General features: G+C 41.3%; 1 protein-coding gene across 6 annotated transcripts in view; it reads right to left on the bottom strand.

Annotated features, from left to right (window-relative positions):
* ncalda (neurocalcin delta a) overlaps positions 1 to 24,565 on the bottom strand; it is a 69,216-nt gene extending 44,651 nt beyond the window's left edge. Inside the window, exons 1-3 of one of the 6 annotated variants that reach the window (XM_030749620.1) lie at positions 24,477 to 24,565; positions 21,722 to 21,815; positions 2,407 to 2,471 (exon numbers count right to left, since the gene is read on the bottom strand). The gene's annotated coding sequence lies outside the window, so the exon portion shown is untranslated. The other 5 variants (XM_030749619.1, XM_030749623.1, XM_030749622.1 and 2 more) reach the window with 5 other exon arrangements.
* Between the last annotated feature and the right edge of the window lie 631 nt (positions 24,566 to 25,196).

Below are 25,196 nucleotides of genomic sequence, written 5' to 3'. Positions count from 1 at the left end.
GTTTGGATAATGAAGCAAAGCCTGCAAGCTAGCTCAGGCACGCAACTTCAGCTCCACCGCATCGTACACACTAAATTGCCTCACTGTGTTGACGTCCTAACACACCCTTCGAGCTTGGTGGTCTATTTCAGTTGAAACTTTTAGTGATGACTAACAGCTGTCCAGTAAGTGTAAATTAAGGGTCCCATCGTAAGTGACAGCTTAATGCAGACGGTTACACTATTTTAATCAACAGAATCTTAATAAATGGTTGCAAGTACACACTGTTTGATCTATGTTGGGAACCACTGTTACAGAGCAAAAGCCAAAAATTGTATCTTGATACGAATAAAACACTCAAAATCAAAACATCTTCTATGATTCGTTCTAAAGGAGCAGAAACCAATACACAACAATCAATTAGTATATGCAATCCGTGGAGTTATTGTGTAGTTCATGCTGTTTTAGTGGCATTATTAGTACTCAGGGGAGCTTACAAAATATTACGCAAGTGGCTGACTGGTGTATGTACTGTAGTAATTTAATAGGCAAGCACATAAATCCCCATTAAACCACAGCTGAAGCAACTTTGGGTTTTTTGTTTTTTGTCCAACTAATACATTATAGAGGCACATCTTTACAGGATAGTATTTCCTCCTGTTTCCAGTCTTTATGCTAGGCTTAGATAACGCTAGGCTGATTCCACTGCAGCTTCACAAAGATTTTAGATTCGTGGAAGTCATCAGAGGTTCCACGGACTGCAAGTGACCTCAAGTATGAGTGGGAGAGGCACAGATGCAGCCTGTCCTTGTTTTGTTGCGGTAGACCTCTTCGATGGACATGCTGCAGCTGTCTGGTACTGTGAAAGCCTCACATGTCAGTGTGTCTGTGTGTGTGTGTGTGTGCATGGCTAACAACTAAGAGTGAATATGTGTGTATCAAAGAGCAAAGGATGCTCGCCACTTATTTCTTTTAATGCCAGAAACACACACACACACACACACACACACACACACACACACACACACACACACACACACACACACACACACACACACACACACACACACACACACACACACACACACTTGTCCCTGACTTAACTGTGTGTATGCGTGACTGTGTAATGGCCTGTGTTTGGAGGGGGATCTGGGGGCCTGGGAACTGTGTCAAAATCACACTGCGCTTCCTCTGGCTCATCTTGGAGTCATGGGAATCAACACTGACTAAAAACAACAGGGCTCATGCATGCTGCAGAGTGACAACATTTCACCAGTTTAGACTGGACATAGTAAACCACGTTCACTGGGAATAAAAGGAACCAGAAATATGTGTGCCTCCAAAGTAGCTCAAAATCTCAAAGATTTTTTTAAGTGTTAGTGGAACACTGAGAATACCTGCTGCTTCACATTAATCCTAATCAAACTGATGAAGTAAAAGTCTCAAAAACTTACAAAAACTCACAAATCAAATACAATACTCTTGGCATTAAAGGGTTAAAAGCATTCAAGATGACTGCTATGACTGAGATGACAACTATTCATAGACTGTATAAAAAATAGACGTGTCTTAAAACTATATTCTTTGAAATTGCCGGCAGCGGGTGACTCCTTCAATTGCAGAAAGACTTGCAGTATCTCTCACTTCTGATCCACCCCTCACTTGTCATGATAGGCTAAAAAAAAAAGAAAAATCAGCAAAAGAAACACACCAAAAGTGTGATTATGAAAATTCCTGTGGCTATGCACCTATTTTATTTATAGTATAGGGTTTTGTAGCTTGGCATCTATAAAACAAGGCAAGAGTAATTTTCAGCACTTTTTAGTGGCTCAGTCTGAAATATTACAGGTAGTAATAGAGGATGAAGCAGCCACAGTGTGACAGGCAGCATGAGTCCAGCTTCTCCGTCAGATAACGGCTTTCACTGTGCCCTGGTAACCCAAACGCGTGCTTCATCAAAAATGATCAAGGTTACAAACAGAATGATGACAAAAAGCCAGTTCCTTTATTAAACTGACAATCATCTATTTCACACTGCATTGGTGTGGCCAAATCAAACAGAATTGAAATCTTCCAAACTGCCATTATTTTCATCAATTTACCTGAAAATATCTTGTTCAGTAATCTCATACATCTTTTTTTTTTTTAACAAAAATCTTATTGAAGCATTCAATTTGATAAGACTTTTTTTTCCCCCTATCTTGACTTAGTGTGCCATGTTCTTTGCCAATTATAAAAGTCTATATTTGTGTGGTTGAAATGCAGAGAAAAAGTTGGTAAGAACACAATGGAGCAATATGTCCCTCCTGATTGCCCCACAGGTTCACAGTGTACCGTGCTTTACTTTCTAAGGACTACCTCTCATGTTGGAGGCGTGATTTCCAAGGCAAAAAGAAACCTTTGATTTTTTTCTTTGATTGTGCAAACCTTTTGTGTCTTCCTCTGAGCTGTCAGAGTAACGTCTGGATTTTAGACCACAAGCTCGGTCAGATCTGTACAAAAAGAAAAAAAAAGAATTCAAAGTCAACACAAATTCGTTAACCCACAAAGACATTCATACACTAAGATGATTTATTATCTGTACACCTGAATGACCAACACTACCACACTACATACAGTCCTGTGAAAAAGAAAGTTTTCGAGTACATCCCACAATTCGGCAGCTTGTAGAACCACATTTAGCTGCAATAACTCAAAGTAATCCTGTTTTTTGCATGACTTTATTACTCTCTCATTGTTGTGAAGGACTTTAGAGCCACTTTTCTTTCCAGCATTGCTTCAGTTCATTGAGGTTTGCAGGTATTTGCTTATGCACAGACCTCTTGTGAAATGATTCATCTTTACATCACTGTAACTGTGGTGAAAAATCTAATATAGCTACTGTACATTTCACAAGGAAATAGCCTAATTAACTTGGAACTAGTGGAATTAAGCATGGCCATTAGGTCTTCTATATTTAGAACAGAGTAGGATAAAAAGCTGGAAAAATCCCACAGCTGAAATCTTCCTTCTGAACAACAAATGCCTCCAAACGTAAAGTAAAGACAGGCCAGCTGGGTGCTGATTACTTGAAAACTGAACAATAATTTATCCATCTAAACTTTGCTATTAGGTTTGCTGCCACACAGTGTTAATTATTTAAGTTGTAGATTTTTGATAGCCAGTGGACACTAATTAAGAAAGAGTTTAAAGACGTAATGAAATAGAAGATTAAAAGTTCATGGTCAAGAGTGCAGACAAGTTTTTGCAGCAGTGTCACACATGAAAAGCCTAGAAATTATCCTTTTTTTTTAACATGTAAAAGACTTGAAAGAAAACTACAACATGCAATGAGCAGTGAGTGGAGACTGAAAAAAATGACCGTGGAGTATTTCAGTTAATTATTATGCTTTTCACCACAGAAAAGAAGCATTTTATAATAACTACCCTTCAATTTTAGGTATCTATTTTAGAAACCCAGCTACACGACCTTCTCTTTTCAAGAGCAAAGTGTTTGTCTCGGCTGCAACAATAAGAGCTGAAGCCATTAAAGCTTTTTCCTGTTGGGTGGCTGCAGGGGAAAGTGTGAGGAAAGCCACCTTCCGCGTTGCAGCGGCTGAGGGAACAGAACAGCTCCTGAGGTTCCTGTCCTCTCTCCCCAGGCTTTCTCAAATAACACAACTCTGGCACAGCACAGTGTGGCAACCACAAACTCTGCGGGCAAACTGACAACTCTGCATGTGTGTGAGAGTGCGAGAGTGCGTTTGTGTGTCATTGGAAGTAAAAGGGCATATTCATCGTTGCACAACAAAGGAAGAAAAATTTAAACTTTTTTTGTTTACACAGACGCACAGATTTTCCTCTCTCTCGCACACACATATACTCAAACACACACGTTATATGCTTTGTGCTACATCCTGATAATTGTGGGAACATGTATTCTTAGTGTTAGACATGTAAAATGTTGAAAGACTACCACTGAATCTGCACAGCTTCAGATATCTATCACATACTGTGTCTGCACAGGAGGCAGTCAGGCACAGTTTTGAGCTGTAGGTCACCTGTGCTTTGACAGAGCCCAGTATACAATCACTGTAGTTACATGTCTTAAAAGAGGAGCATATCTGTTTCACCAAAGGACAAAATATAAAGCCATGTTGGCTGATTTGTGAGTCTGCATTTTCTGAAATAATGAGAGGTGGGAAAAATCTCACAATAAGATACTGTGATGATAATCTGTCCAGAATAACGATGGTCTTGCAAGACATCTATCCTGTGATACTTGATACAGCGCATATTGGTGGAGATGGTGGTGAGTGTGATCATTTGTTCTCTCTAAATCTATATAGAATATTTCTTGAAAATGAAAGTTTTTAAAGCTAATGCACGATTTTCTGTTTTGTGCGACTTAATGTACAAAAGGCCATCCAGCAGCTGTATGTGCATACAACCCATTCTCTGCACCAATCAGAAGACCCCGATTTCATTTCCTCACCAGGTAGATGTTTTGATGAAAGGAGTTCAACCAGAGCTGCTTGTGGGGACGATCAACCAGATCCTGGTCGATCACCTCAAGCTGGAAGATGCCCTCTTCATTGCAGACTCCTACAGCGAAAGCTGATACTCATACAGCCAAACCATGGCCTCCCTGATAGAGCTGTATAGCCAGCCTCACAAGCTGGCTCTGCAGCGAATCACCGATGTGCTGGCTGAGCCTCCCATCCGGAGTGGTGACAGCCGGGGATTCTGTCTTTTTGCCCTGAAGGTGAGGGATCTAGATGGAGCAGCTTGGGAGAGCAGAGCTGGAGTGTGGATCGCACGTCACCAGGCTGCTGTCCAAACTGCCACACAGTCTCCGAGCACAGTTTCCACAATCACCTTATGGATGTGTATTCCTGGACTAAGACTCCAGTTCAATAAAAGAGTGAACAACAACTTGGAAGTGGATTCATTTCAGATTGAGCAATCACCTGTTGAGATTGTGGACATACGAGTCAGCACCTTCTTATGCTTTATTCATTGTCACAGAGGTCAAGTCTTCCTGTCTTAAAGTGACATCCTCCATTACACTTAAAGTTCAGACAAAAAAAAAGTGTGCATTTTAAGCACGGATCTTAAATATACTTTTTTCAGCCACACATCATTTTACATGACATGAGGGGAGTAGTCAATGCCTTCTGCCTCGGTGCTTTGTGCAGTGGTAGTGAGTCTGAGTAGTAGTACTTTAGTGAGGTGGTGTTTTTTGGATGTTTCATCATAGCAATGCATTTTGTGTCTACAGCTTACTGGTGCATCTGTATTAATAAATATAAATTGAGCATAAATAATATATGTGTGGATGGATTGTGTTCCTCGTTGATGATGAAGTTCTGAATGGTATTTTGAAGCCACGAGAGCGTGAGGTTGATAACTGGTGTTCTTGGTGTGTATCACCGAGATAGTTTTACCTTCAGCTTCAGTTATGGGTGCCAGCTCTGCAAACCTACTTTTTAAATGTTTGATAATGATTTAAATAGCAGAAGCAATGCTAAAATTAACTAGCATTAGCCTACTTTTTGGGAAATAATTAGCAGCAACTTTGGTTTCTTGATAGTTAAACTGTGGATACAGGAGTGTAAATTGCTTGGTAACTTATTATTTTGTATTTTCCACATTAGTACCTATGCAGCAAAGTCAGGAAACTGCCTCTCTTTTTCCCAACTCCTATGCTATAGGATTTATAGCAGCTGATCCTCAGGAGTTAGCTTCTATCACAGATAAACATGAATGCTGTAGCAGCAAATGACTGATTTTGTCATATCCTAATATGTAATATTATTTGCTGCAATAAGTGACCTTCGTGGGTTTTTTAGAAAAAATATACCTAATTCGATATTGCAGAGTTTTCCCTATATTGCAGGATTTGGGGGTATATAGGTATTTATATAACACTCCATAACTATGTTCATCACTTGGACGAAGAGAAGTTACACCTATGCCTTTACCAGAAATAGAAGTTAGGGCTGAGGGTGAGAATACTGCACCATTGTCAGGTGCTATGTTTCCACCGCCGAGGTGCCAGTGCTCGTGCCAGTGCTGGTGTCGGTTTCGATGAACCGGCAAAACGCTTAAGAATGGGCCTGCTTTTCCACCGCACTTTGTGAACTGATCCTTTACGTATGAGTGTGGGCGGGTCCTCATCTGGACACGGAAGCCGAAGGGCCCAAAAGTGGGAGAACACGCTCCCCTTTCTTGTGCTGCGAACATATTTTACGGTCCAAACAAAACTACTGCAGCATCTGTGTGCAGCACAGAGGTAAACACAGACAGCGATTATGAGCAAGATGACAAGTACGCACTTTATTTGTGGAAAACTCCAGCAATAAAAGCTTTTTTTTTTAGTTTATTGTTTATTTACCTTATTTATTAAAATACCATTAGCTAATGTTAGCTAGTGGTGATGACTTACTGAGATACTTTCACAGTTCTCTGGGAAGACCGTTATCCCGGTCCTTGTCTCTTCCTGGTCTTTTGATGCCTAATAGGTTCTTAATTGTAACAGAGTTCAAATTACTGTTTGGCTCCATACTTCTTACAGCTGATATTGAAACAATGTGGCCTCATTCCCTCGTGTGATGTTACAGCTAACATCTGTGTATTTTGTGGAGAGCATAATTTCTTTTTATAAAAACAACTTGGTGCACATTTGTTTATTTCTTTATGAAAAATCTAGATATTGCTTCATTTTTCAGCAAGTTGCTTTTTAATCTATTTCCTCCCTTTGCCGTTAACTGTTTTTACACAGTTAAAAAAATGAATAAATACATGTTAAAAAGTTGAAAAAGGGAATACAGCACCAGGCAAATGACTCAGACCAACTATGACTTGTGCTAGTATAATGCATGTTAATGTATCTTCATGCTGGAATGCCCTCCTCTCTCCTGAGACCCAGGTTCATACTAAGGCTGCTGGCTTGTGGCTGTCTGATTAGGTTTGTTGTTATGAACGTTTTAGTAAACTTTGTTGAAGTTTACAACAGTGAAGCGCTTCAATGCTAAAAATATGTTAGCCTGTGGCTATGAGTGTGCATGCAACTAAGTTTCTGCACCACTGTGTGCATATTTTGCATGCATGAAACAGTCCAGCTCATAAATGCATGCAAAATATGGGAGGCTGACCGGCCGGTCATAATTGGACATATGGGCTGAGAACGCTGGAAATTTGCAGATTCCAGAGATTGGATGATGATTTGCAAATCATTCTGTATTTCTTTACATTTTACACAGTGTTCCAACTTTTTTCAGAATTGGGGTTGTATATGTTTGTGTGTATCAGTGTGTGTATTACCACTGTAGTAATGCTGTCAGTAAGCGACTTATGTGATTTCCCCCTGCTATCTGCACTACATTTCCCTTCTGTGAACTTCTTCCTTGCTTTTTTTTTTTTTTTTTTTTCCAAAAAAGCAACGGGTGACAAATTTTGCAACTATTTCCAATTAATTCGGTGACTGAAAATCCTCCGAAATCCTCTGCCATATTTCTTGTACACAAAGCGATCATACTGCATATCTTCGTATGCTTGGGCATCGCCCGGACCTTGCTTAGGTCAACCCCAAAGCTAATTAGCATGATAATTAAAGGGGTGAATAGCTGTAATGAATTAAGATAAATTTGGAGCGATTTTGATCCCTCACTTGGAGATAATAGGGCTTGTACCAGTGAATCAAAGTGAGATTAATGGGAGAATAAAATATGAATTATCCTTCAGTGATTATGATGGTGCAGTGTCACTGCTCTATTCTGTGGGGAGAGTGATATGAAAGGGCCTCCGTAACAGCTCCAACTATAACTCGAAACATGAGGTGTTGCTGCTGTGGCTTTCCCAGAATAGTTAATCAGTGGGAAGCATTTGCACTTTGGGAGATAAATAAAGACATAGCACATCATGTGATAACACTTTTTAGTGTTGGGTAATAATATTAGGGAGCTTCTCCATAAATATCTCAAAATAGGCTTGCTGATGTCAGAGATCGCTATCTGAGAAAAGATTTGTAGATGGATAACGGTCGATCTATCAAAACACATTCCAGCAACAATTCCTTCAATCCTCTGATGTCTTTGAATCGAGTGGCATTATTTGGCCTGGCTTTGTGAGATCTGGTTTGGCTCAAAGCAATTTTACCAGGCCTATGAGTGAAAGCAGAACCAGCAGTGTTTACTCACGTTCACGTTCTCCCTCTCACTTGCCGACTCTCTTACAGACAGAAACATATGTAGCACGTAGCTGTCCAGAGCTTGAGCATATTTCACACACCATTTGTGACTAAAACAAACATTAATGACCTGGTAGTTGGCCTGTCTGATGACCGTATATGGAATGCAACTCCTGGCTCAATAACAAAGTTAGTCAGAGGAAAAAGAGGAAAGGGCTGAAACACAACTAATAATAGCACTAAAAATCTATGACGGAGGCCAGTTTTTGCTTTCAAGACATGGTATTCAATGCCATTACATCATCTCTGAGCCATTTAAGCAGGCTAATAGGAGCTCACCGTAATGGGCCATTAACAATTACAGATATGTGGCTTTCTAATGTCATCCTTTTTGGCTTTTGTGAAATTCTCTTTTGTTTTTTTCCATTTCTAAAAGCCTGTGATGAAGGGGTACACACACACCCCCCACCCCCAGGAACATGTTTTCAGTCTGGAAAATCATGGAAGGAGACACAAATGAAGTAAATGCACTGAGATACAGACACACACACAGAGTGTGGGGCGCTAAGGTTGTCTTTAAACAAAATGCGACAATGGAGAGACCTCAGCCTTTCTCTGGTGCCATGGCAACATGTTCTATGCATATGGTAGGTAAGAGAAAGGAGCACAATCAGGTGTAAAAACTACAACGGCCATAGGGAGGGATCAAGCATTAAAACCTCCTCTGTGTGTATATTCATTCAAAACATCAACTACCAGCAACTGTGTCAAATGAGCAGAAAGACTATATTTCAAGGCATTAACATTTTATTAGCAGCAACCTCCTGGGCTCTATTTTACTTATATTCAGGAGGATAACGCACGCTTACAAATGACCAAACATCACTGACATCTCAAAAAGAAAATCATGGAATTGAACTTACACATGTTTATCTGACCTGCTGTGCTTAGTTTTAATGCGATAAAGTTGAGCCCCTGCTCTCTCTTCTCTAGTTTCTATGCATTCGTGCTGTTTCGTGCTGTTGTGGTCATGGCTGATGGGCACAGGGATCCCAGCCATATGGAAATCAAATCATCGAGTGGTGCATTTTATGAAAATTAATTACAAATTCATTCACCACAAAGGAAATCTATACTGCAGGTGGAAGGCATATTATAAAAAAAGACTGGATGTGGGACAGACGTTGCACAGTTTTGTGCCAAAGGGCATGACTTGCATATTCTGTCTCTAAAACTTTCCATAATCATCTGTTGTACTCATTAGGAATGGGGGGGTAAAGTTCAAGTCAAACTTTTAGTTTTTGAGCTCTTTAAATGTTTAAGGTAACCTACAGTAATAACCCTGTATAGCAAACAAGATTTTAAGGACCGAATGTGTAACAAAATGGCATTTAAAACAACATAATGCAGAGAAAGCCGTAACAATGTATTGCTAATCTCCTAGGACACCAGCCCAGGCAGTGTGGGTGTCTGGACGAGACACGCTTGCTTGCTCATTCGCTCATCTGCTCAATAAAACCGGGCTGCAGCTGCAACGTGTTGTCTCCCTACCATATTCGATGTGGTACACTCCCACATGTAACCCCCCTCCTCTTATTCACTCTTTCTCTCACCCTCCCCTACTCGCAGCAGACCGGCTGTCATGATTTGCAGCCCACTCGTGAACGTTTACCTCATATAACTGTCGCTCCAACAATCTTTCATCCTACTTCTCCCTCTGCTGCACGCTGGGTGGCTAACTGGAAGATTATATAAAGAGAATGTGGGCTAAACATGTGTGGATGTGTGGTTTATTCACCTGTAATAGTTACAAAATTCAGTTTGGGGAAATAGCATGGTTAATTCGGGTGAGTTTTAATAATAATGACTTGTGACTTAATTATGAAACTCTGCCCACAGTTTTACATGTGCTACAATCAAAATCTCATCCCAGATACAGTTCAGTATAGTCACTACAAATCTCTATAACTGAAAAACTATGTACCCACATCTTTACACTTGTCTGACAGCGACAGGCCTTCCAGCCACTACACCATTCTCACATAGTGGGAAAGCCCTGGACTAATTCAGGGCATGTCCATTGACTCCTGGCCAGCCAGAGTGTGAAGCCAAAGCCTGTCAGTGAGGCTTAGCAAGTCCTCTCAGTGATGCCATCACTTCTGACAATCTGTCTGGCCCTGGCACTGAGGTGTAATTGTGTAGCCGCTAAAGTAAAGAACAGTGTAGATTAACAGTGTTAGTGTAGTATGTCGTTTTTAGCACTTCAGCTGTCAGTAACTGCTTGAGTCTTATCTTGCTTTTTAGCAGTCACCAGTCTGGGTGTCCATCTATGCCTTGTTGTAGCTTTGTGTAGTTTCACCTATGTAATATTCAGTGTTTCCCACATACACCTTACTTGGCTATGTCACAGAGGTAGAGTCTTGTGAAAAAGAAAGTGCACCCTTTTTCAGTTCAAAGACAACAGCACATGACATATTACTGTGTCATTATTTATTTACAAAAACTAAGCCAAAATTCAGATGCGGTATGTGAAAAACTTTAGTATTCTCTATGATTCAGTAGCTTGAAAAGCTAGCTTTACCAGCAATAACCTGAAGTAATCATTTTCTGTATAACTTTATCAGTCTCTCACATTGTTGTGAAGGAATTTTGCTTTAAGTTCACTGAGATTTGTGGGCAAAAAAACCTCTATGAACTGAAGCAATGCTGCAAAAAACAAGAAATACAACAGCTGCTGTCTGTTAGGTCAGCTCATAAATGGATACACCATGATGTGTTACTGACTGGGGTAGATATTCCAACAACACCCTGAAAATCAACGTGAAAAAATGATGCAGCAGGCTAGTTCATTTTGTCAAAATTTCATTGCAATAACTCAAAATGCTACAAAATACCTTTTTTTTTAATGGACCCCACACGCAGGTATGCACGCCTGACAACATCGGGGCATGTTCCTAATGAGATGATGGTGTCCTGAGGGATCTCCTCCCAGATCTGAATTTCATCTTGATACCTAATGGCAGTCAGAATGCTGGTGCCTAGCCTGTAGAAGTCTGTGCGTCCCTCCATGGATATGCCACCCCAGACCATCACTGACCCACCACCAAGTCGGTCATGCTGAATGACCCTGAGCACATGTGACAGACGTGAAAGGGTCTGAAGAAGCTGTGGAGAACGTTATGCTGCCTGCTCTCATCTGTGAAAAGCACAGGACACCAGTGGTGGACCTGCCAATTCTGGTATTTTATGGCAAATGGCAATCAGGCTCCATGGTGCTGGGTACCATGAAGCCGGAGCACAGGGCAAACTAGAGGACCTCAGGCCACCCTCATGAAGTCTGGTTCTGATTGTTTGGTCAGAGACATTCACACTAGTGCCCTGCTGGAGGTCATTTTTTAGGGCTCTGGCAGTGCGCATCCTGTTCCTTCGTGCACAAAGGAGCAGATATCAGTCCTACTGATAGGTTAAGGACCTTCTACGGCCCTGTCCAGCTCTCCTAAAGTAACTGCCTGTCTCCTGAAATCTCCTCCATGCTCTTGAGACTGTGCTGAGTGACACTACAAACCTTCTGGCAATGGTATGTATTGATGTTGTCAGCCTGGAGGAGTTGGACTACTACCTGTGCAACCTCTGTAGGGTCCAGGTATCACCTCATGCTACCAGTAGTGACACTGACCCTAGCCAAATCCAAAACTAGTGAAAAAACAGTCAGAAAAGATGATGAGGGAAAAAATGTCAGTGGCCTCCACCTGTAAAACCATTCCTGTTTTGGGGGCTGTCTCATTGTTGCCCCTCTAGTGTACCTGTGCCCCTCTGCTACTAAACTGACCAGATCAATACAAAATAAAAACAGATTATCAATAACAAAAAAATATGCAGCCCTACACTCCATAAATATAAACAGACAAATGCAGTATAGACTCCACTGAAATCCTTTTCTGTCCCTGAAACACTAACATGTTTTTATTTAGGATCTTATTTAGATCTTGTGAAGCCTATCACAAGACTGCTAAGCCAGTGGCAGTTGGTCATCTCTAGCTGATAGAGAAGGTTTGCCAGACAGATATACACATAGACCGAGCAGAGAATGAAATATAACAGACAGCTGGTGTGTACAGTTGACATTTGAATTAAAGTCACAGAGGGATATGGCTTTCTAAAGGATGCAGTGCATATTCTCACAACTCCACTCTCCAAACAATTAAATTAACAGTTATTTGTGACTGTTACTGCCAAGAGGATTAAACTGTAAAGTGTGATGTCATGCTGTAAAGACAAACAATCTGGTGATAAGTCTTACACGTAGTGGCTGGTTTTAATCTCCCTCTGCTCCCCTTTAATAGAACAGTCTGAAATCAGCGTATATATTTAAAGTAAACATGTTTGAGAGATTGCAACTCTATTGTAATAAACCATTCCAGACACTAATTTCACTGAAGTCTATTATTATGTCTAATGTCACTGGTTCTCCTAACACAACAGACAGGCAGCGCATTGCTGTGATGACTCACAGGTCAGAGTTCTGCATCAAGCCAGTTGGGAGGCCAGGTGTCAGCGCTGTCATCTCTGACACACAAAATTACTCTGACACACACACACATGAGAGATACGCTGGGTTTCATTCTAGTAAGCCTTCTAAACATAAAAGGCCTCCTTTAACTACTTTCTGTAACATGGCAACAGATCTTAAGACAATGTGAAATCGTGTACTCAAACACATAACTGCGTCCATTAGAGCGGTGGTTTGATTATCTGACACAAATTAAGACCTAAGATAACGACTTCCAAATCTTTGGTGGATAAAAGACTCCAGAGTGATCAGCCTTTAATGAAACTAATTTTCACTACATTTGTATTCATATGTTGGTGTACTTTCACATGGATGCAATAATGTCATTAGCATTGCCTTTACTGTGAGCAACACATATTTTCCAAGTTGTGCCATGCAGAGCATTTACTGTCTGATATTAAATATTTGCTATGAATCCTCATGTTGCTTTCTGTTTCATTTCAGCTGAAATGATCTAATTCATCTGCTTCATGTATATCTGTATTTGCGGCAAATGGCAAAGATAAAGACGGATTTACTATTGTTCTTATTGTTGCAACGGTTTTCATTAGGTTTGTGCCAGAGTTAAACAGAGAAGCAGATCTATATTCAGTCTGTGATAACACAGGGGCTGTAAAAAAAAAAGGGGGCTTGCATGTAGTGGCAGTAACATCAATCGAAGATTTCTCCGAGGATTCTTTTAAAATTAGGTTTGTGTTTGCATCTCACTGCCATCTTTGTGAGTTGCTGCAGCCAGATGTCTAAATATGACATCTAAAATATGAGAACAACAGGCAGAAGAGAGAGTAGGGATTTTTTATTTTTGAAGTATTAAACAAACACTAGAATCCCAAATGTACCACAAATGAATGGATGGATAGGATGTAGGGTGCAGCTCTTCACCTGACAGTAGTGGACAGCACATCATGTTCTCTCCTGTCACCACCGTGTTTGTGCGAATCATAAAGCAGAGGGCTAATGATCCAGTTCGATCTCAGCCACACTCGTGTGGAGCAGAGCCACAGGAGAACAACTGCAGAGCTCTGTGTAGTACAGAGGTGAATTGTGATATTTGTCTACAGGTGCTGTGGTGGACTTTAGTTTTTCTTCTTCACAGTATATCATGGATATACTGTTTTGCCTTTTAGGTTTTTGTCATATGACTGCAGTCATGTGGGCTAAAAGGTGTTCCATTCTCTGTGATCTAAATATTTATAAATGAGCCATAAAAGAAAAATCCCAACAAAAACTGCCTGTAATTTGATTCGTTCACATCCTAATGGCAGTATTGAGCTCAGTGAGCTGCAGTGTAGCTGCGTCCTTGGTTTAAATGAGGAATGCCAACAATTCTAGCTATCCCTCCTGGGAAAACTGAAGGACAAACGTAGACATTGTTTCCCACACTGTGCTCATGTTTGATAGAGAAAATGAGCCAAAGAAAACCAAGCAACCGGCTCACAAGTGCTACCAGGCTGTCATAGCTGGCTAGATTTCTACATGTCAGTTGTCCCGTTACAGGGAACACGTCTACTCTTCTCATCCTGCTTGTTACATACAATTTTAATTTGTATATTTTGTTTAGTATTATTATAAGATCAATTGCCAAATACATACAACATACTACATTTATTTTGAGTTTTCTAATTACTGTAATAAAGTCAAAAAAATGAAAAAATAATAATAAAAAAAAAATAATAGCAGCATGTGCTAAATCCCACATCTGGCAATAACCCCCCCCCCCCCCCCCCCCCCAAAAAAAAAGCAGTCGAAAACAGAGTATCTTAAAAGAAAAATGACACATAAGAGAGGGGAAGCCAGCCAACGAGAGGTTCTGACTGAGATGCCATTGATACTGAAAGTGCAGGCAGGGATTGACTAAGTCAACAAAGAATGAAATGCAGTACGTGCAACTGAATGGGTACAACGGGAAAAACTGTGTTGTTCTGTGTATTATAAATTGATAAACAGTACTCGCGGATTCACGAGTGCTTCTTATGCTTTTCTTGTGTTTTTACTGTTTTGTAATTCAGCGTTGTGTGCACCAGCGATCCAACCTCATCGTCAGTCCACACAAAACCTCTCACATTGGCCGTTTTGTAAGTAATGAACAATTTGCCGCACTACCTACTGTGTCACTCCACGCATGCGCGTCTTGTGTAAACAAACCTTGCAAAGAGAAAACCAACGCCAACTTGTGGCCTGGCATGGGAACTACCGTATTTTCCGGAGTATAAGTCGCACTTTTTTTCATAGTTTGGCTGGGGGTGCGACCTATACTCCGGAGCGACGTATATGTGACATTTATAACACATGAACCAAAATACTCCAGCCACTTGACATCTCCGTGAGCTGCAGCTTTAAGGCAGTCTTGCGTAACCTGTGGGCGCAGTGGATGATGGATGGAGAGCACAGCTTAACGGCAACTGGGAGAATGCGCCACCCAACTTTCCTGGAAGTCATTGGATGGATCAAGAAAACATGGGCTTCAGTGACAAACCATCCTGTTGGGATTCAGAAAGGCTGGAATAATTGGAACTGCAGCTGACGACGAGTCTGACTAACGCGACACAGAAGAGGAAGCGGCGCTTCGTCTACGGAGTGTACAGAATTGTTTAGAAGTGACACCGAGGATGAAGAATTCAATGGATTGATGGTTTGGTTAACTTGTTAGTATGTTCTTTATGCTATGGTTATCTGAATAACTTAATGTTACGTTAACATACTGTAGCGATTCTCTTAGTTAGAGAGCGTGTTGATGTTGTGGGATTTCGGACTGTTCGGGAGGTTCGTGAAGGCAGCATGGAGAGAGAGAAAAAGACCGAGAGCTTGCCTGTGTGTGTGTTGCTGTTCCGCTGTTGTAGTTATGGTTGGCGTGGCTGTGGCCTACAGCAGCTGTTTTTCTGTTAATAAAGACGACCTTTGTTGTGAATATCGCCGACTTTGGAAGTGTGTTTACAACGTTACAATACCGAACACGTGTTCGTTGTGCGTCATGTAGCTGAATGTGCTACGTTAGCATAACGTAGGCGTAACCGTGTTCGTCCTGTTCTTTAATCCATTATTATTTTAAATTGCCGTTCAAGATGGAATTTCTGCTCTGGGTCTCGGATTCTATCACCCCCCCCCCAAAAAAAAAAGTGCGACTTATAGTCCAGTGCGACCTATATATGTTTTTTTCTTCTTTATTATGCATTTTTTGGCTGGTGCGACCTATACTCCGGAGCGACGTATAGTCCGAAAAATACGGTACATCGTTTTCATCGTTTCACACGTCATCGTGTAAATGCGGATCATTTCTGAAACGCTATCGTGCAAACGGAAGGCTGAAACGCATCAAAATGACACTGTTTCCAGTGAAAACGGCATCGTGTAAACGGGGTCTAATAACGTACAAAGAAGAGAGTGCGACCCAATCATGAGCTGGTACAACCACCTGTTAACACCACTGTTAATGGATAAGTTAGTCTAGAGCTAGTTTAGCACGCCATTTAATTTTGCTGTGAGATTCACATCATTTTTTTTTGCTAGCCTTTGGACTTTCTATTACAGTGCTAACAATAACAGAAATTCATACCAATAGCCAGTCAACGTAGTGTGGGAAAATAGGTTACACTGCCTGCTCTGAGATCACTAAGTAAACTATAACAAACAAACAAATATCCAAGATACAAGTACAATAATATAATAGTAACAGTATATAGATATATATAAATTAGGGATGCGCTGATCCGATATTCAGTATCAGTACCGGTCCGATCCTGACCTAAATTACTGGATCGTTTATCGGAAAGGAACAAAAAATGCAATCCAATCCGATCTGACCCACATTAGTTGCATTACAAGTAGCGGTCATCGTCTTCTTCTTGTGGGTTTGCGGTTGATCAAACCAGCTTAGAGCTGCATTACCGCCACCTACTGTGGTTGTAGCTCAGTAGGTAGAGCAGGTCACCTACTGATCGGAAGGTCAGCGGTTCGATTCCTGGCTACTCCAGGCTACATGCCAATGTATCCTTGGGCAAGATACTTAACCCCAAGTTGCTCTCCGACCATCCTGTCGGAGTATGAATGTGTGTGAATGCTAGTTAATTAAAGCACTTAGCTTAGTATAAACATGGAAGTGCTTGTATGAATGTGAGTGCATGGGTAAATGTAAACATGTTGTGTAAGCGCTTTGAGTGCTCTGACTGAGTAGAAAAGCGCTATATAAGAACTAGTCCATTTACCATTTACTGTAATGGAGTGGGGATCAGGAGCTTAAAAAAACCCCCTCAGATTCTAAAAAGTTCTCCGTCGCTGCGACGGATGGTGGATCATCGCTGACATGTTTTTCCATACCTCCACCGCTCACTACGGTGTTTGTGTGTTGTGCTCGCTGTGCTGAGAATTTCAGCTGTTATTTTTTTCCTCTACTTCAGCTTCCAGTTTAATTGCAGTTTGTTAGCGAGCGCAGCTATTAGCACTAGCGATCGTTCGGCACCGGAAGGACCCCTTCCCCGTCAAAATATTTTTTATACTTTAATCCCTGATTAGTGACTAAATCTTGACCTGCAGCAGAAACGCATTTAGGGGAATGCTTGTGAACAACATTACGCTCACACAGTCCCCAGTTTTTCAACATTAGCAAGGATGACGCAACAGCAGCAGTTAGCTGTTTTGCGTGCAGTCTGTCTGCACAAGCGCAAAGAGGCGGAGCCGGTGACGTGAGCTCAGGTGGAGTGGAAAGAAATGTTTTTCTAGCATCCTAAAGAAGCTTTTTCCCTGTAAGCACCATTAAACCTTTACTGGGGAAACAGCTGGAGGTCCTTCATCAACCACCTGATCAGTAAGTGAAGAAAAGAAAACTTTGCAGCTGCTCCATCCACCCTGTTTGTTTCACACAGGGAAAAACTGCAGTATGGAAGTTAAAATATGCAGATGAACTGTTAATACGAAAAAAGTATTTCTTATCCAGAAGTATTTCTTACCCAGTTACTTGGGTAATCGATGGAATAATCGATAGAATTCCCAGTTACTAAAATAATTGATAGTTGTAGCCCTAATGAAATTTGCAACATGCCATAAGCCAATGTATCACCTTCTCACATGGGAGCAACAGGATTCAGGTGATAGAGCGTTGTAAGTAAGTAAAATTTATTTATATAGAGTTTTCACAGACAAAATGTCACAAAGCGCTATACAATAATTAAAACACAATATCAAAAAAACAAACAAACAAAACAAAACATATAAAACACTATGTTAAAAACATATTAACATTATCATATTAAAAGAATAAAAATAAAGTCAACAGAAAGCCTGGTTAAACAGAAAAGTTTTCAACTTCTTTTTAAAAGACGCCACAGAGTCAGCTAAACGGAGCTGGTGTGGTAAACAGTTCCAGAGCTTTGGCGCCACTGCCTAAAAAGCTCTGTCCTCCCTGGTCCTAAGTCTTGTACGTGGGACAATGAAAAGACTTTTATTTTGTTGTGTGAGAGACTGTTGACGTGTATCTGGGCATTTAAAAACAATAGTTTTTAAATCGGTATCGGTAGATATCCAAATGTAAAATATTTATATCGGTATCGGACATAAAAAAGTGGTATCGTGCCATCCCTAATATAAATCTTCTTGTGCACAGACAGATGCACAAGAAGACTATCCCATCAACACTTGAACATTTGGTTGGTGTAGGAGCTTACCGACGAAGGTCTACTACTGTTTCTTCTTGTAAAGCTGTAGCCTCTTTAACTAATACTACAAAGAGTGAAGATTTTCCAGTATGTGCAAGTTTATAGAAAACATCAATTCATCCGTTCTCTTCCGCTCATCCTGTTCAGGGTCACTGGGGGGCTGGAGCCTATCCCAGCCTGTTGCAGGGCTAACGGAGAGTGAAAGTCAACTATTCAAGCTCACATTCATACCTCTGGGCAATTTAGAATCATCAATTAACCTAACACCAGTAACTGCATGTCTTTGGACTGTGGGAGAAAGCCCACACAGACATGGGGAGAAGATCCAATCTCCACACAGAAAAGCCCAGACCTTCTAGCTATGAGGCAACAGTGCTAACCACCGCACCACCATGCTGCCCCTTAAAGAAAAAAAAAAGCACTGTCTGAATTACTTCGCAATGACATACAAGCAGAGCAAACTTAAACATAAAAAAGAAAACCTTTTATAACACTGACTGAAGGCCCCTTCAAAATTTACCAGCAAACTAAAATAACACCTTTACCTCTGTACAGTATCACCTGGTGCAGGGCAGTACATGCAGTCCTTTGAAATGTGTACCTAGTGTGTAATACCATCTTTAGCAGTATTAATTTGAAGTAATTGTTTTCTGTATGACTTTATCAGCCTGTCATGTTGTTGTGGAGGAATGTTGGCCCACTCTTTACAATCCTGTTTCAGTTTAGTGAGGGTTGCGGGCATTCGTGTATGCACAGCTCTATTAAGGTCCTGCCACAGCATTTTAGTTCATGGTTGACTCAATGACTGCAAAGTGCTCAGGTCCTGTGGCTGCAAAACAAGCCCAAATTATCACCCCTCCTCCACCATGCGCAACAGCTGGTATGAGGTGTTTGTGCTGATATGCTGTGTTTGGTTTTCTCCGAATACTGTGCTGTGCATTATAGATGTGTCCCTCGTGCTTGTTCGTACTGCAGTGATGAAAATGCAACCACACTGTACGGAGTAAAAATGCTCACAGTTCCAAAAGAGCTCCCTGAAGGTATAAAAGAGTATAGTGAAGTCGTGTTATGTGTTGATGCATGGGCATTTCTTGGAACATTTTTGTCCTGAATATCCCGATTAAAAAACAACACAATGGCTATAAGTGGAGCTCATGGTACTGTTTGCGTAGGTATTTGACTACAGAGAGTGAAAGACTTTGGTATACAACCTACACAGATGTGTTTGCGTGCAGTCCTCCAAAAAAAAAAACAACAGTGCGTAGGCCAATGGAGATGATGACATGTATAGGTCCAATGCTGGTTGGTTGCAAAGTTCTCTTGAACAGGAAAAGAAACACTTCTTTCACAAATGGAAAGAGGTGTGAGAAAATAATCAAAAATCAAAATAGCAGGATGAGAAGAAGAGTGCTGCAGTGGGCAGTTTTTATTGTTTCCGACACTTGGTTTCACTTCAATATAAAGAGATTCCTGGTCTACTGTGGTTAAAGGACCAACAACAGCACAAACACCAGAAGGACACTTAGTAGAGTGCATACCTTGCCCACCCCACCTTTTCTGTGCCAGTACTACGCTATCAAAATTTAATCAATTGTTCCAACTTGAGAAATTTTCACCAAAATCTGTTCATAATTTTCCAGATTATCCCACTGACAGACAGACCAACCTGACCGAAAACATAACCTCACCCCACCTATCGGTGGGCAAGTTAATAAACAAGAGCAGCCCACAGAGCGCTTTTATTCACATTGCCCCGTGGTGGCAGTACACAGTAGTGATGGGAATTCTGGCTCTTTTCAGAGAGCCGGCTCTTTAGGCTCGGCTCCCAAATGGCTCCTTAGATTTTAATTTTTTTTAAAAAGTGTAAAATGAATTACTAATGTAAAAACATACATTAGGCCTATATCAAACATTTCTTTATATACTCAACATATAATAGAGTGCTCCAAATACAAATTATAAAACAAAAGACTGGAAATCAGAAAAAACAAAGGCCTTTGAGGAGTTGATCCTGTTTCTCCTGCCTGATGACCTGCCCTGTTTTGTTCTTCTAATTACACTGAGGGATGAACAATTCGTATATGCCTGTGCAGGTTGTTTGTGGAGCCTGCTCGATATTAAATTTGCAGTCTACACTCTGTCTATCACATTAATCCTTTAACGCCAGGTGATCGCTGCTGAATCGTGGGTTTCCGGACCTTACTAGCTGCGAACAGCTGATTAAGACATAGTGTCTCACCTTAGAGTCAGCTGGTCAAAGGAACTTGATCATCTGTCTTTTTACCGTAACTCCACGACCATTCGTACAATTGAAAAAATTCAAACGGTTCCTGAAAGCTCAGAAATTGCACTTCATAGTCATGTAGTGGTATTACGGTATTTGTTGCCGGAAGTCCGCAAATGCCGGCACTTTTGAAGTACGCTGTGTCTCATTCCACATGTTTGGAGGTATAAGGTTAAAATGTGTGTCCAGTCTTTACTACGTTTTCCGTCACTCATTTTCCTCACCGTTCCGCGTGTAGCCTCTATACGCGGATCTATTCCTCTAGCTCTTTCCTGTCTCAGAGCGAATTTTGCAGGAGCCCCTCCCTCTCTGGTGTTTGTTTACTCACTGCGCAGCGTGTCCGTGGACCCTCCCCTCCCGCTCAGTGTAGACGATCATATGCTACCATTCATCTTAACCAATCACGTGCGGCTTCCACAACCCCCCCCCCCCCCCCAAAAAAAGAACGAAAAGAAAAAAGAAACGGCTCACTACCAGGAGCCGGTTCCCGTCGTTCACTTCAGCCGGATCGTTCGCGACCGACCCATCACTAGTACACAGCCACAACATGTATGGTCTGCAAAGCTTTGTGTAGGACCAATGCACAATCTGCAAAGCTTTGTGTAGGACCAATGCACAATCATACTCATCCCTTTATACAACACATAAATACAAGCAACATACAAACTACAACCATTAAGCGAAATTTGTGGTTTAGTTGGTTAAAGCTCCTGTCTAGCAAAGAGGAGATCTGTGTTTGAATCCCAGCAGCACCTGGGGTTGTGTCAGGAAGAGCGTCTGGTGCAAATCTGCCAAATCAAACATTCGGAGCAACCCTCTGTGGCAAGGGAGCAGCCAAAAGTAGCTTGTCTTGGTATGACAATTAATTATCATAAACAAAAATAAATGCATGAAACATCAAGCTTGTACCCCCTAGAAATGATAACACAGTGCCAAAACTGAACAGAAATTCACACCTAGTTATGCTTTTTTTTTTGGGCTATGGCAGGAAACATGTTCCAGGCCATGCTCTGAAACCACAGTATCAACCACTGTGCTACCCAAATCAGAACAAAAATTCAGCCACTCACCAGGTGAGCTTTTTTCACAGTCACTCCTTCTGGTACATGAGTTTATACTTGTGTTCCTTATCCACCAATCACTTAATCTGAAAGTTCACAGCACCTGAGGAAAGATATAGAAAAATATCATTTTTAAACTTCAGTTTAATAGCAGGACTTTAACAGGAAAACAGCAAGCGGTTTATCTGCATTTAGTGCATTCAACATATGGACATGCATGTCTGTATGTAGGCATGTATGAGTCTCTGTTTGTTAAGAGTTCATGTGGGTTAATGATTTAGGGTCATCGACCCACACAAGTGTGAGAACTGGTTTGACTTCAGTGTTCAAACATGGGGGTCAGAAGAAACACTTAAGGGACAAAGCCTAGAAGCCTGGACCGGCTCTCATCGGAGCCTCAGGCTATTGATTTGATTAAAACTGCTCAGATACTTACAAGTTGCCATTTTCACTATTGTACATAGAAACATTTTGAGCCAGAGAACGCTACACTATACACAGTCACACACATGGACTGCCATGCAAAGGCTAGCCTCATCATCAGAAGCCATTTGGTTTTCAGTGTTTTGCCCACTGAAACAGAGGAAGTGGTGGACTGAACACTCCACAGTTTTAAGAAATGCAAAGGGGGACCTATTACACTCATCTCTAACACCATTTGTCTATTCGTGGACTCAACTAGAATACCTCTGCATGATTCACAGTTCAAAAGCATTCTTATTTATCCCATACTGGACCTTGACGTAACCACTCAGTTCAACCACTGTCTGAAACAAGTAGTTTTACCTTCTCTCCCTTTAAGGACACACAACTTTCTTGGGACTGGCTGCCCCTCGCAAGCAACAGATTTGAACAGAAGGCAGATGGGGTTTCTGTGCTGAGGTGACTGTATAAGGATATCCACTCTCACTGTCATCACACAGACCCAGAGTATAAAACTCTCTGAAACAGTGTTTAGAGCAGCCTGCATGCAGGAATTACTTAAAGGTTTACATGCAGCACCCTCATTAATTGTAACTTTGGCATCACCGCACCAGTATAAACATAAAATAAGGAAAAGCACATTTTAGGAGAGAATATATTAAGTCTTTGAGCAAGACATGCACTTGATCATATCAAATACAAAACAAAAACATACTTACATTAAGTAATATTTTACACTGTTGTAGCTCTCTCATATTTACGTTCAAATCTTCCGACCAGAGGCCATTTCTTTCTTCACAAAACATACGAGCCTTGACCCTCCTCCCACAGCCTAATGATGTGCAACCTTTCTCAGATGTCTCACCACACATGTAAAAACCTAACCACATGTAACCCAAACCACCATAAAAATATGAAGGACAAAGAGTAATCTACCTACCAGCTCCACAAGTTACACATTTTAAAAAATACTGGAACATATACAGATATGATACTGATAATGACACTGATATTTGGACGCTTAGAAAGTCAATGTACTAATAATTTGTTTGCACCATTTTAAAGCATTTTTCACTCTTAAAACAAATCAGCTTTGCAGTGCTCTCTGGTGGTCAAAATAACTTCATGGTTAATCACAGTTCGGTATATCTGTCATTCTTGCAGTCCCTTTTCCAGCCTGCTGTTCAGCTGTTGATCTAATACCGGTGTTCCTATCAGCACGTTTGATTTATCTGGTGCCTGATATCAGAGAAATGCACAGATTTAAACAGAGTTAGGGTTTGTTTATCCTTCACTTTCCTTCCACTGAGGCCTTACTGTGCGATAACAAGCCAGCTGGATCTTGGCCACCAGAGAAAAAAAAAAAATCTCTCTTACGCAGTGAAATGTGGGTGTGTACATCCAGACTAATCTTCAGTTTATATATGATGAAACCATCATGGCCTCGATAGCTCCCAGCTAAATAAGAGAAGGCTTCCCCCCCCGTCGAATCCCAACGTAAAACAAACTTTTCTAACTTCACAGACGTTACTCCGTCAGCACCGAGTTGTGATGCTGTGTGAATCTTTTCAAAGCCAGGTTCCCAACAAATACACGCTCAGCTTTCGTTGTCCAGCGCAACAGTGTGAAGTAAACACGAGCCAATCTTTACAGTATTTGCACATACAAACGGAATGCTAACAAACGTTAACAGACGGGATACGACAAATGTAATAACAGAGGGGGGGGGGGGGGGGGGGGGGGGGGGGGGAGCCCGCGGAGCCTTAAAACGGAGGCAATAAAGAAGTTAGTTTGTGCTAATAAAACCTCATTTAGCTAAGCTGTGTTTGGACACAGGGCCTGTTATGCGCTGAGCAAAAAAAAAAACAAAAAAGAAAAAAGAAAAGAAAAAGAAAAGAAGACTGCTTTCATTTTCAACCAAGGCTATAAAAAAGTCAGCCGCTTGATTCTGCTCGACAGTAACTGACCACAGCCGTTTACTGCGAGGAAACGAGCTCGCAGCCACACGCTGGCTATCTAACAGCGCGAAATTACCTCACCCTGGTGACTTACCGCAGCGTTACAATGAGTACCCGGGGAGCTGGCTTCTTCATCTGCCCGGTACCTGTGAGCCGAAACCGCGCAGACACAGGAACACATGTAGACCCCCCCACAAGTGTCACTGAGTTAGAGCAAAGACAGCACAGAAAAGATGCGCCGCCCCGGCTCCAAACATTTCCTTAAAAACGATCTACCTCAAGGCACTGCCTAACATTAAAGTGCAAACTTAATCATAGGATATGTTCCTTTTCTGCTTTGTTCCTACAAAATATATTTTCTTTGCACTGTGTGGAAGCCGTACCACAGTTCTGCTAGCAGGTGAATGAGCAGAGTGGGACCTCTGTACTTTTCCTCCTCTTTAGCCACCTCCAACTGAATTACATTAAACGGTCATTGTGTTTGACTCTGGCTCCATCTAGTGGATGACTAGACAATACGGCTACGCCGTTGCTAGCTGAAAACAACGACAGATATTCACAACTTCATCCATTCTCTTCCGCTTCTCCTTTTCAGGGTCGCAGGGGGCCTGGATGCCAGCTGTCATAGGGCGAAAGGCAGGATACACCCTGGACAGCTGGCGAGCCTTATAACATAGAAGCAGATAACCATTCACATTCACTCCTGTGGGCAATTTTGAATCACCAATTAACCTAACCCCACTAACTGCACATTTTTTGGACTGTGGGAGAAAACCCACGCAAACACGGGGGAGAACATGCAAACCCCACACAGAAGGGTCCCAGCCAAGATGGAGTCGAACCCAGGACCTTCTTGGCGTGAGGCAATACTGCTAACCACTGCTCTGTCATATGTTCGAGCCCTAGCTTAGTATATTGATGTCATGAGTGAAAAGATTCCTTGTACTAGACTTATGTACTACACATATCAGGGAATGCAGATGGAAAATAGATGGTTTGTGGCAGGTACACACACTATCAAATAAACTATAAAATATAAATTCATATTCAAGCTACTACAATATATACATGCAAATTCTGTGAAGATCTACTACTGTTTCTTG

This window comes from Archocentrus centrarchus, chromosome 16 (assembly GCF_007364275.1).
Source record: "Archocentrus centrarchus isolate MPI-CPG fArcCen1 chromosome 16, fArcCen1, whole genome shotgun sequence".
In the NCBI taxonomy this organism is placed as follows: Eukaryota; Metazoa; Chordata; class Actinopteri; order Cichliformes; family Cichlidae; genus Archocentrus; species Archocentrus centrarchus.
This window is presented reverse-complemented; position numbering and strand designations above follow the sequence as displayed.